General features: G+C 41.6%; 1 long non-coding RNA gene across 4 annotated transcripts; it reads right to left on the bottom strand.

Annotated features, from left to right (window-relative positions):
• Positions 1–6585: 6585 nt before the first annotated feature.
• LOC141563918 (uncharacterized) lies at positions 6586–17876 on the bottom strand. 4 transcript variants are annotated; one of them, XR_012488539.1, is made up of 4 exons: positions 17500–17876; positions 14186–14310; positions 9322–9403; positions 6586–8481 (listed from the first exon to the last, which is right to left on the bottom strand). It is a non-coding gene; the product is annotated as an uncharacterized LOC141563918 (long non-coding RNA). The 4 variants fall into 4 exon arrangements; XR_012488537.1 differs by lacking the exon at positions 14186–14310 and having other exon boundaries at positions 17500–17867; XR_012488538.1 differs by lacking the exons at positions 14186–14310; positions 17500–17876 and adding an exon at positions 16910–17074.
• Positions 17877–18503: the final 627 nt, after the last annotated feature.

Genomic DNA, 18503 nt, shown 5'->3' with positions numbered 1-18503 from the left:
AACTCTCCTTTGAAAGAGAGGCTTACTAGCCATCACAACTCAATAGATGTAGCAGATGACCAAAACGGGTCAAATAACCAAAGGACTGTAGATGGTAACGTGATGACCAGCAGGGAGCAGCAGAGAACAATATGACAACTTCCTATTCTATTACAGTTCCTGGGTCATGAGTGTTCTCTGCAAATGCACGTTTCTCCACTGGCAACATGGTAGATTGGAAAGTGTCTTGGATTTAGAATCAGAGAACCTCGGTTCAAATTCAAATTCTGCTGTGCAACCTTGGACAAATCAACTTAACTGCTCTGGGCCTCTATTTCCTTATTGTAAAATTTGTAAATAATAATAATAATATATTTTTACTTCCTAAAGGGATAAAGAATGTTTATATTTTGTTATCACATTAAAACCTCATTATCTAGAACTATATCCTTTTTGGAGAACTCTGCTGATTAAAAAACAATCCTTACTCTTATACTACAGGGAGGAATGTTTAGGAGGATATGATTGCTTCTAAAGTCTAAAATGCCATCTTTTACTGGAAGCCTTTCCTAACTTCTTTTAATTCTAGTGCCTCTCCTCTCTTAATAATTTCCTCTTTAAGGGGAAAAGATGGAACAAAAGGTTTTGCAATTGTCAATGCTGAAAAATTCCTCATAAATATATCTTGTAAATAAAAAGCTACAATAAAAAAAAATTTCCTCTTTATCCTATATATAACTTGCTTTGCATGTATTTCTTTGCATGATATCTTCCCCATTGGATTGTAAACTCCTTGAGAGCAGGGACTGTTTTTGTCTCTTTTTGTATTCTCCATGACTATCATGGTGACTGGCACTCAGTAAGTGGTTAATAAGTGTTTAGTGATTGATTTTTAGCTTTAAAGAAGTGGTTCTAGTATAATCTATGGAAGAGTAGGTACATCCTTATAGATTGGGGAGGAATGATTTTTGTCACTTAACTTTACCTTAGTTGATTCAATATCTGCTTTAAACTGAGGGTATCCTTTCTTGTCAATTTAGTGAAAGTAAACCTAATTACTGTAGTCTTGTAAGCTATTCAATCCAGCAATTATCAAGCATGATATTGGGACTAAAAAAAAAAAAAAAATTAAATGTGGGGAGGATAGGGGAAGAGGCACCAACAAACAGGAAACATAAGGAAAGGTCTTGTATAAGAGGGGTCCCTGGGGAACACTTTGAAGAAAGCGAGTAATGAAAAGAGGCAGAGGTGAGAAAGGAGTGCATACAGGAGCACAGGTCCAGGAGATGGAACTCAGACTAAAACTGAGAAGATGACAAGGGATATAGGTAATATAAATGAAAAGGAAGGTGGGAGCCAGACTGTTGAGAGCTTTAATGTCAAGCTGAGGGGGTTATATTTTATTCTAGAGATTATTAAGAGCCACTGAAGATGCCTTAATTGGGAAAGAGGGGGAGGTAGAAGGGGTAGTGACTTGATCAAGTCTTTGTCCTAGGGATAGAAATTTGGCATCAATGTGGACGGTGGAATGGAGTAGGAAAAGACCAAGATAGGAACCCTAAACCTGATATTTTGGTAATAGTTTTAGTAAGTTATGGAGATCTAAACTAGGAAAAGAAGAAAGGAACAGATAGATAAAGAGATCTTGTAAAGACAAGTTATGACAAATAATTGATATGAAGGGTGAGAGAGAAAGCAAAAATCAAAGATTTTGAACCTGGGTAACTAGAAGAATGGCTATGGAGCATGCGGGTAGATTGTCTAGTACAAAGGTGGTAATATAAAACTAGTTCAGAAAAGACAGCTTAGAGTGAGATATAGAAATGTATGACATGGGAGTAGATGAGGTCACGAAGGGCAGAAAGTAAAGTGATTAAAAAAGTTTTACTATCCACATATTTTCTTTCCAGACACAGCTGAAGCTCCCAAGATTTGCTCCTTTCCTTGGTCAGTCCTCCCTAGTTCTATTCTTTGCTGCCAAAGCTCCCATTCCTTGAAGCTGCTTCAACACTTGCCTCCTTTGTCTGGAGAGCACATTTCTCTATTCTCTACTTGGATACAGTGTCTCCTACCAGGAGAGCAGCTCAACCTCAAAGTTCTTCCAGGAAATCAGAGAAAGATGTTTATACTTCCTAAAGGGATAAAGAATGTTTATATTTTGTTTACACATTAAAACTTCATCATCTAGAACTATATCCTTTTTGGAGAAATCTGCTGGTCAAAGACCAATTCTCCTTACAGTACAGGGAGGAATGTTTAAGAGGATACATGATTGCCTATCAAAATGTGCAAAGAAGTCAGGGAGAATAAGCAGTGAGAAAAGGTCACTGGGGTTAACAGTTACATGGTCTTTGGTAATCTCAAAAAGAAAAGTTTCAATTGAGTGGTGGGTTTAGAAACAGATTTCAAGAGGCTAAGAAGTAACTTGGAAATAAAGAAGTCGGGGCCATAAGTACAGACTGATCATGAAAGAGAGAAAATATATGACAATGACTTGAATGATCAGATAGGATCAAATGAAGGTTTTTCTAAGGATTGAGGAAACCAAATGATGTTTGTAAGTGACAGGTTTCTAGAAGACTGAGGGATCAAAGTTAGATAAGAGGATGATGGCAGGAATAAACTACTAGAAGAGATGGGAGGAAATAGAGGGATTAGCTTTGGCAAGTGCAAAAGGACCATGTAGATAGTGCCATAGTGCATAGAGTGTCAGTCCTGGAGTCAGGAAGATTCATCTTCCTGAGTTGGAATTCAGCCTGATACTTACAAGCTGTGTGCCTCTGGGCAAACCACTTAATCTCTGTTTGCCTCAGTTTCTTCATCCGTAAAAGTGAATTTGGCAAGAAAATAGCAAACCACTACAATATCTTTGCCAAGAAAATCCCGCAAAAGGGGTCACAAATTGTCAGACAAGACTGAAAAAGACTAAATATAGTTGCCAATAGTTTTGGCGATAAGGTCCATCAGAGACAGGAATAAAGGAAGAGGGTACATGAAATGATGAGGTTCTTTCAGAGACAGAGTGGAGGAGAGGGCAGATGGCCTCTTTTTTTTCCTCAATAGTACTTTATTTTTCCAATTACATGTAAAAATCATTTTCAACATTCATTTTTGTAAGATTTTGAGTTGCAATTTTTTTCTCCCTCCCTCACTAACTTTTTCCTCTCCCCAAGACAGCAAGCAATCTGATATGTTATATATGCACAATCATTTTAAACATACTTCAATATTAGGTATGTTGGGAAAGAAAAATCAGGAAAGGAAAAAACCACAAGAAACAAAAAGCAAGCAAACAAACAAAAAGGTGAACAACAATGTTTTGATCTGCTTTCAGTCTCCATAGTTCTCTCTTTGGGGGCAGATGGCATTTTCCATCCCAAGTTTACTGAAATTGTCTTGGATCACTGCATCGCTGAGAAAAGCCATGTCCATCAGAGTTGGTCATTATATAATCTTATTGCTATGTACAATGTTCTCCTGGTTCTACTCACTTCACTCAACATTAGTTCATGTTAAGTTTTTCCAAGCTTTTCTGAAATCCACTTGCTCACCATTCTTATAGAACAATAATATTCCATTACATTCATATACTGTAAGTTATTCAGCCACTCCTCCATGCATGGGCATCTACTTAATTTCTGATTCCTTACCACTACAAAAAGAACTGCATATTTTTGCACACGTGGGTCTTTTCCCCTCTTTTATGATCTCTTTAGAATACAGACCCAGTAGAGACACTACTGGATCAAAAAGTATAGAGAGTGTGATAGGCCTTTGAGCATAGTTCCAAATTGCTTTCTAGAATGGCTGGATCAATTCACAATTCCCAATATATTAGTATTCCAACTTTACCATATACTTATTATTTTCTTCTTCTTCTTCTTTTTTTTTTTTTTTTTTGCTGAGGCAAATGGGGCTAAGTAACTTGCCCAGGGTCACACAGCTAGGAAGTGTTAAGTGTCTGAGGTCACATTTGAACTCAGGTCCTCCGGATTTAAGGGCTGGTGCTCTATCCATTCTATCGCCTAGCTGTCCCTCCCACATTCCTTTCAATACTTATCATTATCTTTTTCTGTCATCTTAGTCAACCTGATGTGTGTGGTGATACTTCAGAGTTGTTTTAATTTACATTTCTTTCATCAATAGTGATTTAAAACATTTTTATATACATATTATACATATAAATATAGATAGATTATAGATGATTTTAACTTCATCATCTGAAAATTGTTCATATCCTTTGACCATTTATCAATTGGGGAATGACTTGTGTTCTTATAAATTTGACTCAGTTCTCTATGTATTTTAGAAATGATGGCCTCTATTCTTTTTTTTAATTAATTTTATAATTATTACTTTTTTTTTGATAGTACATATGCATGGATAATTTTTTACAACATTATCCCTTGCATTATCCCTTCTGTTCCGAATTTTCCCCTCCTTCCCACCATCCCCTCCCCTAGATGGCAGGCAGTCCCATACATGTTAAATGTGTTATAGTATATCCTAGATACAATATAAGTGTGCAGAACCGAATTTCTTGTTGCACAGGAAAAATTGGATTCAGAAGATAAAAATAACCTGGGAATAAAAACAAAAATGCAAACAGTTTACACTCATTTCCCAGTGTTCCTTCTCTGGATGTAGCTGATTCTATCCATCATTGATCAATTGGAACTGAATTAGCTCTTCTCTGTGTTGAAGATATCCACTTCCATCGGAATACATCCTCATACAGTATCGTTGTTGAAGTGTATAGTGATCTCCTGGTTTTGCTCATTTCACTCAGCATCAGTTCCTATAAGTCTCTCCAAACCTCTCTGTATTCATCCTGCCGGACATTTCTTACAGAACAATAATATTCTATAACATTCATATACCATAATTTACCCAACCATTCTCCAATTGATGGACATCCATTCATTTTCCATTTTCTAGCCACTACAAAAAGGGGTGCCACAAACATTTTGGATGGCCTCTATTTTCTCAGGAGAATAAGAGATCCTCTGCTGTGAAGGATTGAGGAGAGCCTCAGTTTCCTCATCTGTAAAATGAGTTGGAGAAGAAAATAGCAAGTATCTTTGACAAGAAAATCCAGATATGGTCCTGAAGTTGAATAAGACTGAAACAACTCAACAATAGTCCAGAGAAAGCCAGAGGCAAGCCTGGGATTCCTAGAACACTTTCTTGATTTTTGCTTGCTGCAAATATTAAATGTATGTCTTGTCTTCTCTTCTCCTATTAGAAGTGATTATGAAATGTGATTGTAAAGGCCATTCACTAGGAGAACGGCCTGGACTCACTGGGAGCAGAGAGCAAAGTTCCCCTCCCCTTGTTATCATAGGGTGTCCCAGTTTGCTGAGCAAGATGTTGCAGTAGCCCCTGGCTGAGCCAGAGAGCTGAGCTCATGGGCTGACAGGTGATTGACAATTTTCTGGTTTCAAATTAAACAGAAAACTAAATTAGCAAATTAATTGTTTGACTCGCTTTCCTGGGCCTCTCATCAGCTGCCACAGGACCTGCAGCCAATGAATGAAGGCCTCTTGACTGGCTAAGAGAGGGGGTGAGGGGCTCAGCATCAGCTTCTGCTATCTACCAAGTGTCAGTCATGTTAATTTTAAATTACTTTTGTACAGCTTGATGTCAAAATGATTAAAGCATGAAGAAGAAAACAGAAACCCAGTGGGGCTGGGGCATCTTTGACTCTGCATTTGCAGTAAGGGCACTGGCCATTCCCTCTTGGCCCCTCTCCTCTGTGAATTGTGGAGGCCCCAAACTCTTTGCCCTTCATTGACCTGCCTAGGATGGGGGTAGGGAGGCAGGAAAAGGGGGATGTGTATGATCACCATGGCTCCCCTCTCTGGTTGTGTAATAATTTAGTACTTGACATCCCACAGTTTGTGGCAGAAACACTGAGAAGGATAGATATAGGCTCTCCCTCTTGCTTCTTAAAGCTTTACCTTAATCTCTTTGGTTCATGAGTAGCTAAGGTTAAAGAATTCATACCTGGGGGCCAAGCTGCTAGTGATGAATCTCTCCCTACTGAAGTTAGTTTTCAGCAAGTGGACTTGGTCTGTTGCCAAAAGAATATTATGTAAATCTTCCCAGTGTGGTAGAACCTGCCAGAGCCTATGTTCCACTGGCAGATATTTGGAGAAGTCAGTCACCTGTAACCAGGATGAGACATAGGAGCCGGACTTTTTAGAGGAATTTTAGGATGTAAATTAATTTTAAACAGATCATAGGGTCATAGAGTTAGAGCTGGAAAAGACCTTAGAGACCATCAAGCTAATCAATAACTAAGGTGAATTTTAGCCCAAGCACTGTGCCCTATCTACTGCACCACACTGTCTACCTTTTGGTCAGTTGTTTATTTCTCCTGAGTCTTAATATTTAATTTACTGAAATACCATAGGTAATCATAAGAATTAAAAAACATATAAATGGATCTATAATCTCATCAAAGTCCCCTATAATAAGCAAATCAATCCATACCTATTCATCCTATGCAACTCTTGTCCATATTTTCCCTTAAATTCATCACTGGGGCTACATCTAACATGCTGGAGGCCTTCCTTCAATGTGCATAAGAAAATTATTTTAACATTTCTTTCTCTTTTTTTCTTAATTTTTTTTTATTTTAACTTTTTATTTACAAGATATATGCATGGGTAATTTTTCAGCATTGACAATTGCAAAACCTTTTGTTCCAACTTTTCCCCTTCTTCCCCCCACCTCTTCCTCCAGATGGCAAGTTGACCAATACACGTTAAATATGTTAAAGTATAAGTTAAATACAATATATGTATACATTGACATTTATTTTCTTACAACATATTAAGGGATTTTTATATCCAGTTCTTGGATATAAAAAGTTACCTAGGTACCAAATGGTTCTGGATGTTGAAGGAAAATGTACCATTCTTCAAATTCTAACTTTGTTCTTTAGTTTGGGGCAACTTCTGTGGGCCCCCTATCTCCTTATCTGTAAGATTAGCACAAGTGCCTAGATGACTTCCAAGGTCCCTTCTAATTATAAATATTACAACCCAGTAATCTCCATACAATCACATAATTTATCTACGTGCTTGTCTCCCAGACTCCCAAACAGCGAAAGATGTCTTTCTTTTACTATCCCCCTTCCTGTACTGTCAAGAAAGCTTCCTCTCTTTATTTGAAAAAGATAGTGATTAACCATGGATTATTCATTGAGAAGGAAACTTCCTCCAAATGCAAAGACCTATCAGTAACCTATGTTCCTTTCACACAGGCCAAGTTCAGTTCATTAGGTAGTCAAGCTTCCTATCACTGTTTGGCTTTGTGTACTACTTTTACTCAAAATGAGGCATGTCACCAGACTGTACCTTCCATAACTTTCCTGTACCTCAGTTTCCTTCTCTGTAAAATGGATCTTTCAGTTCCCTTTAAACTCAAACATTCAATGATTCTGTATTCTAATATCCCATCTCCTATGATCCCTTCCAGTTCCAATGCTGTAAAATGAGAAGGCTGCATTTGATGATTTCTGTGTACCCAGTCTAGGCTCCAAAGTGCCTTCTGATATACTACAGAATACCTATGAAATGTTATTATCATAACAAGTTGAGCTGTGTGGAACTATTGTTTACTAATAGTTAACATGCAGTACTTCTCCTTCATCACAATCATCACATGTTACTTAGCCATACTGTCTGCTTCTGCAATTCAATCATTCAACAAACATTTATAAAATGCCTATTCTATGTGCCAGACAATGTGCTAAATCAATAGTGAGATAGTCCTTAACTCAAGTGGCTTAGTAAAACTGAGGAATATAATATATAAGCATAATTAGATAAAAGTTATATATAAAATAAATATAATTATGGGAGGGGGTGATAACTAGAGGAAGTGAGGAAAGACCTTTGGGAAGAGGCAGCACTTGAACTAAACAGTGAAGGGAGTTGGGTTCCAGGAATCAAAGCTCAAGAGAGAGGGCATCTCAGGCATACAGGACAGCTTGCACATAGGCAAAGGGATAGGAAATGAAATGTCAGATATGAGAAACAGAAAGTTTAGAATATAAAGTATGTGGAAAATATGGAATAACTTTGGAGAGAGAAACTGATGCCAGATTATGAAGGGCAATACAAATGCCAACGGAGAAAACTGAATTTTATCCTAAAGGCAATAGGGAGCCACAAAAATTTCTTGAGTAAAGGTATGATACAGTCATACCTGCTCTTGAAGAATACTGATTTGGCAGTTATTTTGAAGATTGATTACAAAGAGGAGCAATATAATTATAAGGAGCAATGCAGGAAAACAAATCAGGACAAAAAGGGTAAAGGCTTGAATTAAGATTGCAATGGAATGACTGGCCAATGAGACCTTAACCCAGGTCTTAGACCTTGCACGATATCCACATGGAGGTCTGGTGAGGATTCTTCCAAAAGTGTGTGACAGACTCTTTCTCTCCTTGGTTCAGAGCATGTACAAGTTCCTTTATCTCCTTTCAGCTGACTACAAAGAGACCAAAAAAAAAAAAAAGCTTTTAATTGGCCACGAAGCAAGAAGTAAGTATGCACATAAAAGATTTAAGTAGATAAATACTTTCTCTCCCCTGGTATCTTTTATGTCAGGAGGGAAAAAATGTGGATTTCCAGGTGGAAGGAAATGTAGCAGTAGAAGCCCTTTACTACGATTGCCTCATCTCCCTACCTAGCATGACTATGAATGCATAGTGTCTATTTCTCCTGTCTCTATTACATTTCAGTCTTTCCTGATCTTAGGTGAATGAGTATCCAGAGGAAAAAAGACTATGTTATGACTTTAAAGATCTGAAAGGTCTGAAGGCCATCAAAGAGCCTTTATATAGAATCAGTAAAAGAGTGTGCTAGTAACCACAGGAGCCCAACTATCCAATGCAAAGATGCAGAATTCATGCAGAGGCTGAAGATTGTGAAGCAATCTAATGACCTGATTGACTCAGTCCTTCAGTGATTTGTCCCTGTAGCTGAGACACACTACCCTATGCCATATGCTGAGGTGAACTTGGGCAAAACATTTTGTAGAAACTGAAGTCTAAACCCACTTTTGTAGGGCTCAAGCTACCAAAGGGGAGTGTACTCCCAGCTTGGGATGTTTTGTACCTTGGTCATTGATTTGCCTTTTTAATAAATATCCTGTTGTAAAATCTAACTGATGTTAATTGGTTAAATGATACTGGGGGAATATTAACCAAAGACCGATATTGAGTGTAATATACTGGATGGGGGTTCAAGAATGATAGTATTATTAAAAAAAAAAAAAAAGAAGAATGATAATACTATCATCCCCAATTCATCAACCCAATTCATTTACCCTTAGAATTAGGAGAGAAGTAGCAGCCACCTTCTGGAGATCCAACTTGCTGTTCTGTCAGTTGGGATAGGGTAGTAGTGATCTGAGTAGAGAGAAGAGGAAAGGATGTTGAGGTCAAAATGACAAGATTTGAAAATTGACTGGATGTGATGGGCAGGGTGAGTGAAGTCAAGAACAATTATTTTGCAAACTTAGGTGATTAGAAAAATGATGATGCCCTCACCAGAGATAGGAAAGATAATGTTTGGGTGAGTTTAGGGAGAAAGATAATGCGTTCTATTTTGGACATAGTGAGTTTGAGATGCCTATGGGACATCTAGATAGAAATATCAAGTGAACAATTGGAGGTATATAACTGGAACCTAGGAGAAAGAAAGGGCTGGGTACACAGATTTATATATAAACAGTCATCTGCATTGAGACAATGAATGATTCCGTGGAAGCTGATGAGAAAGCATATAGAGAGAAACTTAGAGGACCCCAAGCAGGGTCTTTGGATATAGTCATATAAAGGAGATCTGCAAAGGAGACAGAAAAGAACAGTCCAAAAGGTAAGAAGAGAATTACACCAGAGCAATGACATGAAAATCCAGGGGACGACAACCTCCAGAAGAAAAGAATAGTTAAGTGTTAAATGCTGCAGAGTGGTCAAAAAGGATGGAGACTGAGAAAAAGGCCTTTGAATTTAGCAATAAAGATGTAATGAATGACGCTCCACCCCCATCTCCCTCAATTAATATAATCCCAGAAGGTCTCAATGCAATCACATGATATTAAATATAAGTGTGGTCACACACAATAAAGCTCTAATGTATAAACAAGATGCTAAGCTCTGTTCCTTTATAAAATCCAAACCTCTTTGATTGAATTGAGAAGGGAAAGGTGTGACTGACTATACAAATGGGCTTTTTGAGGAAAAATCAAAGCTCTGAAAGGGAATTTCTATGGGATAGCAGAAAATGATATATAGTCAGGAGCAGAGAGAAAAAAAGAATAGATGGTTCAATAGTCAGTAACCTAAGAAAGAAGATAGTGTCAAGGAGCATGATCTCTTGGATCAGAGAACACTGTCAGCTATGGATTCAAGAAGAAGCTGACCCCACAGGCCAGTGGAGCACAACACTCATGGAGATCTGCATAAGTACTCCACATAGAGAAAAAGGACTTCCAATATCAGGTATTATGAGGTAATCTTTGCCACCTATGTATTCTATACTGTACTTCACTACTATTGTACTTTATCTGAGCTTAATCTTCCTGTCAACACTATATGTTCCATGAAAGTATGCTCCAAGTTCTGAATGTTTGGTACCAATAGCTCTTTGAATGTCATCTTAGTAAATGCTTTTGCTAATAGCTAATTAAGTCTACTGGCTGATTATTAATGGGAGGCATACCAGTGGGGCCTCAAGAGTTATAGTAAGCAGTAGGAACAGCCTATATAGGACTATTCCTATAACTAGAGGTACTAACTATCTTCTAGGGATCAAGTTAAAATACAGGTTGGGGGAGTAACCTCAGAGGAAGTATAAAAAGAGTTATAGTATATATATAGTATAAAGTATAAAGCTTATCAAATGATAAGAAAAAACAATCCAGATCTAAAAGGTTTAAGAAGTGAATATAAGGAAAAAGTAGAAGTAAGGAGGATAAACATCTTTTTATACCAGTTGGGCTGTGAAAGGTAGGAGAGATATAAGACAATAGCTTCTGGGAATTGTAGAGACAATTGAAGTTGGGGTTTTTAGGGGGAGAAAATAGGGGAAAAGATATTTTTTGGAAGCAAGAGCCAGTATATAGAGAGGTAGAAAACTAGAAAGAGTGGATAGACCATCAAGGGGGCATGCTCTTGGAGGATTAAGGAGAGAATACAATTGAAAGTGCAAGTAAAGGGACTAGAGAAAGGCTACCTCATTCTCTAAGACTAGAACAAAGAAGAAAAGGATAGAGATGAGTTTAAGAGGATTTGAGGATAGAATTGGGAAGAAGTGCTCCAGAAAGCTAAGCCTCATTTTTTAATACACTAAGAGAGGCAAAGTCCTCTTGCTATGTGTGGATCAAGTCTGACTCAGGCCAGTCCAGTGGTTCAGATTCAGGATTAGAACAAAATAAGTCATTTCTAAGTCAAATGACAGTTTACAAAAGACTTTTTTAACTATAGTAAGAAAAGGAAATTTAGCAGGAACCCAGCTTTGATTTAATTGGGGACCATCTTTATGTTGGTCATGTTAGCCTGCTGGTAGGAAGCCTAAGGAAGTTCTGACTCTCCTCTCAAGAAGACAATACTTTGGACTTTACAGCCTTGGTACTCCCAGCCAATTGTCCCCAGATCAGTTTCAATGTCTTTAAAGGAAAACTCAACCTGGTGTGCAAGGGCTCTAGGAAAAGCTAACTTAGCCCGCAGAGCAAGGCCCTAGATTACTACTCTTAGCATATATCTGCTAAGGGAGTTAGTGGTATAGGTGGCTAGAATGGTTTTGGAACAGTCATTGTTAGGAGTTGGATAGAGTTAATTAGGGGTGAGTGAAAGACAAGTATGCAGCAATGAAAACCTATTGAGAACTGGATAACAAATTTCTTGATAACTTACTATAACTGTATGATTTTACTAGCATCATTCAGTAGCAAGTGAGCAGGAGAGGAAAAGCTAGATATGGGTGTATCAAACAAGATTGGCATCTCAAAGGGGATATGGGCAATAGAAAAATGGAATAAGGGACTCAAGAATTTAACACAGCATAAATTTTTTTTAATTTAGAATTTTTTTCACAGTATATATGCATGAGTAATTTTTTAAATAATATTATCCCTTGTATTCATTTTTCCAAATTATCCCCCCTCTCCCTATACTCCCTCCCCCCGATGACAGGCAATCCCATACATTTTACATGTGTTACAATATAACCTAGATACAATATATGTGTGTAAATCCCATTTTCTTGTTGCACGTTAAGTATTGGATTCCGAAGGTGTAAGTAACCTGGGTAGATAGACAGTAGTGCTAACAATTTACATTCACTTCCCAGTGTTCCTTCTCTGGGTGTCGTTGTTTCTGTCCGTCACTGATCAACTGGAAGTGAGTTGGATCTTCTTTATGTTGAAGATATCCACTTCCATCAGAATACATCTTCATACAGCATTGAAGTAACACAGCATAAAATTGAACTAGTTAACTAAAGGATTAAGATTCTGAAGGGAGCAAAGTGAGGTCAGAACAGGGCTGACAAAGAAGTGAACCTTGTGCTCTTTCTTCTATCTTAAAACAATTTGACAGCATCAGGAGGCCTGGTCTCTGATGCTTACTCAGAGAAATCTAGATGTTTAGGATCCATCAGTGTCCTAATGACATTTAATGTGATATGATCACCTAACAGGATAGGGTCCATGGGACCTGGATTCCTCAGGAGCCATATGTTTAGAGCTGAAGAATTTGTCAAACTCATCAATACTTAATCCACTTCAGATTTCAACAGACACAATAATCTGACCATTTTCCCCTTTCTGCTATCTGCCACACAGCTCTACCACTGACTTATGCATGTCCCCTTGGTCAAGTCTTTTAAACCCTATTTTCTAATTTCTAAAATATTACTGACTAGACAACCTCACAAGTGCTTTTCAGCTCTATTTTTCACCCCACCTCCACCTCTTTCTTGAGGGTGACTTTGGCCATTTTAATATCTTATGGTCCTAAACTCTACATGTACCTGTGCTGACATTTAGGATCATAAGATTTATATAAAGGAACTGAGAGGTTATAGAATTCAACCTTCTCATTTTACAGCTACTAAAAATAACTGATGTTTATATAGCCCTTTTCCATAGGTCTGCAAAGCTCTTTACCTAGATTGTCATTTAAGCCTCATTGTAACCATATGAAGTAGTGCCGTTATTATCCCCATTTTATAGAGAGAAGTGACTGACCTCAGTTTTGCTGACTCCAAATTTAGTCTGTCATGCTGATGAGGAGACTGAGGCCTACAAAGGGGAGATGATAGAGGTGGGTAGACCTGAGATCCCTAGTTAAGCCTTTTTGCTGCCTTAATTTTCTTCATGATTACTTTCCTCTTTCCTTCCTCTGCTTTAACCCATTTCCTACATTGGCTAACACCAAACACGTCACAGTTCATCCTAAACATTTTGCTTCTTTATAATGTCAGGTTTCCATAGAATAAGTTGGGTATTTCTGAAACATGATTGCTGGGTGAGATTGGCCATGTCTGGCCCTGTTAACTTTTATACCACATGTGCTCCACAGTCACAGACTGCTTCCAAGAAGGTAATCTGATTTGGGAATTCTCTGCCCAAGCATATCTCAACAGGTTTCACTTTTATTCCAATTTTGGTGAAAACATGATCCAGGCATTGATCATATAGGGTGCCTTCTGAGTGGAAAAGAGATTAGGCATTGAACCAATTTGGGGTATATACAGCTGAACAGACGCCTGGCTTTGGAGTGGAGAAGCCACTCTGCCCAATATTTTGATAAAGATAGGGCAAAAGAAGCTGATTCTTTTATGCAGTTTCTTCCTTTGGGTTCATATAAGGACAACTGCCTGTTAAAGGCTTTAATGGCTCTGGTTCACTGGGTCTTGGTTAAGGTTCACTTTATAATAATTGTTTCTATAGTGCACAACCCCACAAGGTGAAGCAATGCAAGTTATTCTCCTCTGTTTGTATGTGGACATCTGTGCCTTCCTGTGTTCTATGCTTCCCTGCCCCCAAAACAGAGCCAGAACCTGGGGTATAACTGATAGGTTCAGAAAGTACTTGCAGTCTTTCTGGGACACAGAAGCAATTGTACTTAGCATCTAGTTAGAAAAGATGTTAAATAGTTATTAATTAGTAGGCTGAAGTTCCCCACCTTGTGCAGTGAGTATTCCAGCAGTAGCTTCACCTCATTTCCCAAGGTTTTTATTTCATCACATGGAGGTGTCCTGTATACCCACCCTCTTAAATAAGGGTGATTGACCAAGTGGTTTGTAGTACCTGGAGAACAAAAAAAAAAATTTCTAGCAATGGCTTTGATGTGAGAGCCTAACCTGCAATTTCATACTCCAGGTAAGGTAAAATCCTTTACCCAGGAGGACCTGCGGTAACTATAGTTTTGAAAGGGTTGTTTGAGATATAAAAGTCACTTACTTCCATTGCTGGTGTCTATCCTATAGGCTAGTTCTCCCTGATTGTAATGTTAGTCTTTAACCAAAATGATACATAATTCTTATTTTTTTATAAAACTTGATTTTTAAAATATTTTAAACCATAGTCACCAAATACAATTATTAAAAATCTATACAACTCATTTGGTATCTCCACCTTATTCTGATTTTAAATATGAAGAAACTGAGGCTTCAAAAAGGCTAACAAAGACATTAAGGAGACTTGAGAATGATTTGTGTGTGCATGACTAACTGTGGGGCAAATGAGGAACAGAGTAAAACAGTTACTTAAGTGGAAAGAGTAAAGGTTAGGTAAATGAGAAACTGTTCCTGGATGAGACGATGCATAACCTTCTGGTTTTCTCCCCATTGAACAATTCCTCCCCCCTCCCCCCACAGCAATCTAAATTAGACTCTTAGAATTCTAGTTATAGTTTACTGATAAAACTAAATAGTCTGTATTCTCAATCTCTAACCACAGCTGTGCATTCAAATCTCTGGGTGTGGTTAAAAACAAACAAACAACAGGGTGAACAAAGCACTTGCATTTCTAGGTTCCTCTCTATTAAAATATCAGGGTGATGATACAAAATGGACATTTTTCAGAGAGATGGTTTACACATGAAAACATCTGGTTCGTTTCAAATCACGTTAAAAAATATAACAATGAGGCTCAGAACAAAGAAAGTGATGAGGCTGGTTTAACAGCTCAGCAAGCCACACTGAAACCCTAAAGACCTCAAGTTAAACAAAATTCAGTTTCTTGGCCAAAATCTTTTTTCTTCAGAGAAGTTCTCTCTGTATAGAAATTATTTTTGGTGCAGCAGCACTGATGAGGTATTCTCCCCCCTCAGCAGCGTGGAAAATGACCTATATCTGGTTGTGTTTTGGAAGACATGGGAAATTGCCTGGCGAGGGCTAAGAACAGAGGGCAGACAAGCGTGGCAAACAGGCACAGACTACGCGTAAAACGCCCTTGTGTCCGTTCCAGGGAAGAGCTGGCTAGTGACGCCCGGCTTGGGGATTCATCCTGCACCGGATCAGATGAGGAGCACAATAAGGTCTAATTACGGCGGAGCTGTTAGTGCCTGTTTATGCGGCCTGGCAGCGTTCTGGTCGAACCCCGTCATTCTGAGAAATGGGTGATCTGGCCGCCAGAACGCGGCTGCCCCCAATATCTGGCACACGAGGTTCCAGCCTGAGTTTTAAACCAGCACGAAATAGAGAAAACGTGGCTCGATGTTGCAACGCGCCTCTCTTCCGCCCGGCCTTCCGTGCCCTTCCCTACGCCGGATGACTGGCGCCCGTGGGCTAACCCGGACCAACTCTCTCCGAAAAGTTCTCGGCAGACTTCGGACCACGTGGGCCCGGGAGCCGCGAACGCAGCGGCCGGGGCGCCCCGGACAGTCCGAGTCCGCGTGGGGGCCCCGGCTTCGGGCGCCTCCCACCACGGGCGCAGCGCGGCCGCCGTCCCCCAGTCCCGAAATACACTTCCTGTAGTTTCAGGCTCAGAAAGGTCACTGGACCCGGGGGGCGGGGAGGGATTGAACTGCGGCCTTAGAGCGTGACACCCCACCCCCGGCCTGGGAGCACGTTGGCCCCGGGGGGCTTCTGACGCAACTTTGGGAGTTTTCTTACGGAAATCGGTAACTTTGGGGGTGACTCGCAAACATTACAAACGCACGGCACAGAAGGGCCCCGGACGGCGCCCAGCCCTCCGTTCCCGAGGCGTGAGCCGCGCAGCGTCGCCGCGGAGGCGCACGCGGACCCTCGCACGGCGCTGGTGGGGCGCGCGAGGCTCCCAGGGCGGGGCGCGCCGGGCCCGCCGGCAGGGGGCAGCACTAGGAGTCTGTTGTTCCCGCTCCCGGCGAGCGTGGAGCTTGGCGGGGGCGGGAAGGGGAAGGGGGGGAGAGGGGGAGTCCGCCGCCGCTCGGGGGCTGGGGAGGCAGAGCTGCACCGCCCTTCCCGGCCCCGCTCCCCCGACTTCGGGAGGCGGGAGTTTCCAGGAAGCTCTCTGAGCTCACTCCCCCGAGCGCACGCACGCGGCGTGCCGCGCGTCAAGTAGTCCCTCCAGCCTGCACTGGGAGAGGAGACAGACGCGCTCCCGAGCAGAGACATGGGAGTCTGTCCTCGGAAAGTGGACGGACCTGGGGGAGCTGGGCTCTGCGGATTCTCCCCGCCTCATCATTCCCTCAAAGGAAGTGAAGCGTGGGGGAAGCGGAACGAGTCCCGGCGGAGGCGGCGGAAGGGTCCGAGTGCGTTCGGAGTGTACAGAGTTTAAAGTGGGCGGGAAATCCCGGAGCGGATTCTTAACCCTCCCCCTCCCCCCAACACAGTTAGGGAACTCCCTCCTCCCACACTCACTTCCCCAATTCCCCTAGGTGGGATGCGCGTAGGGGTGAAGAAAAGTCACGGAGGACCGGTTTTACCTTCAAGTCCTCCCCACCCCCGCCCCATCAATCCTCCGCGGAGGAAGCCGGTGATGAGAGCACCTCCTCCGTCTGAGGGGGCGGGGCGCGCTGTCCTGGCTCCTCCCATTTTCCCTCCCAGAGTCGGCCCAGCCCGCCCGCGCTCCGCTCCTCCGGGCGTTGCTCGCGATCGAGCTCTCGCGGGTTTCCCGCCCCTTCCTGAGCGCGCGCCCCTCCCCCACTCCCTTCCCCCAGCTCCAACGTTCTTTCAACCGTCACCTCCGAGCCTGCCCCACCCCCAGCACGATTGCCCAGTCCCGCCCAGCCCAGTCCTCCCCTTCCCCGGGCGGGGGCAGAGCCCGCTCGGCTGGTCTCAAGCCTCGCCTCGCCCGCTTGTTCTCTAACCCCTTCACCCCGGCTGCGCTCCGCCCCACCCCGCCTCTCCTCGCCTCGCCTCGCTTTCCTCCTCCCGTCCGGGCCGAGCGTCTTCGGGCAGGCCTCCCTACCCGTCCCGTTCCCCCGCCTGCCCTCGGCCCCGTCCCTCTCAGCTTTCCCGAAGCCTTAGGCTCGAAACCTCCCTCCGCCGTCATCCAGGGGAAAACTCCTCTCACCTGCCCATTTTCCAGATGAGGAAACTGAGGCTCCACGGGGGCTTCCGGGTAGACACCGAATCCTAGGGTAGCCAGCCCTCCAGATCAGCCTCTTTAGAGCCATAATTGTTTACTTCCCCACCACCCTTAGGTCTTCAATGGAAAGGGGACTGCATCTGGAGTGGGGTCCGGCCCTGGGAGGTTCCTTTGGTGGCAAAGGCTGGGTTTGGACCGCGTGTACCCTTCAATGTGCCTCTTGCATCTGTGGCCCCACCTGTGACCTTGGGGAGCCCCCTTTCTCCTCCCCCAGAGATCCGAGGGGGCGCTGGAGGACCCTCGAGACCCGCCCCCCAAACCTCAGAGAAAGGCCACGGGAGGGTTCAGCCCAAGTCAACTCTGAAAGGAAATTGCTATGTCAGAAGATAGGCCAAGTCTTAATCTTAGCTGGCACGGTGTGCTGAAGGTGATGCATTTTGTTTGTTCAACATGAGGTCGTTTGTTTTTCCATGTGTGTAATGTTTTCTGTTGCACAGACTTCCTTTTTCTTTTTTCCCTCGGACTCTGATACAAATTCTCCTTTAAGAAGCTACTCAGAATGGTCTCTTAGGTTTTTAACAATTTTTATGAGGATTTGGTTTTATTTTTAAAAATAAGTCTTCCCCTCACTTTTTTTTTTTAAAGTACAAGAGATCTTTTGTTAATCTGGGTGGTATTGTTTTCCTGAATTAATTTTCCTCCCCAAAGCTATGGCTCAGTCTGGAAGCAGAGCTCTTTGGTGTGCTTCAGCATTGATTAAAGTCATGTACAAGTTAATGAGAGGCTTGCAAGGGATGTGAAGCGAGAGAATCTTGAAGCAGGCCGGCTGTTCCCTTTTTTATGTACCACAAACTTGTAAACTGTAACTGAAAGGTAGCTACAGTTTTGCATGTGTGATGCAGCACATTTGTATAATTGTGTCAATGTTGAGTCCTCTTTAATTCTAGCTGATTTATTCCAAGTATTGGAAATCTACACCTGGGATTCTC

This window comes from Sminthopsis crassicaudata, chromosome 3 (genome assembly GCF_048593235.1).
Source record: "Sminthopsis crassicaudata isolate SCR6 chromosome 3, ASM4859323v1, whole genome shotgun sequence".
Taxonomy (NCBI): Eukaryota; Metazoa; Chordata; class Mammalia; order Dasyuromorphia; family Dasyuridae; genus Sminthopsis; species Sminthopsis crassicaudata.
This window is presented reverse-complemented; position numbering and strand designations above follow the sequence as displayed.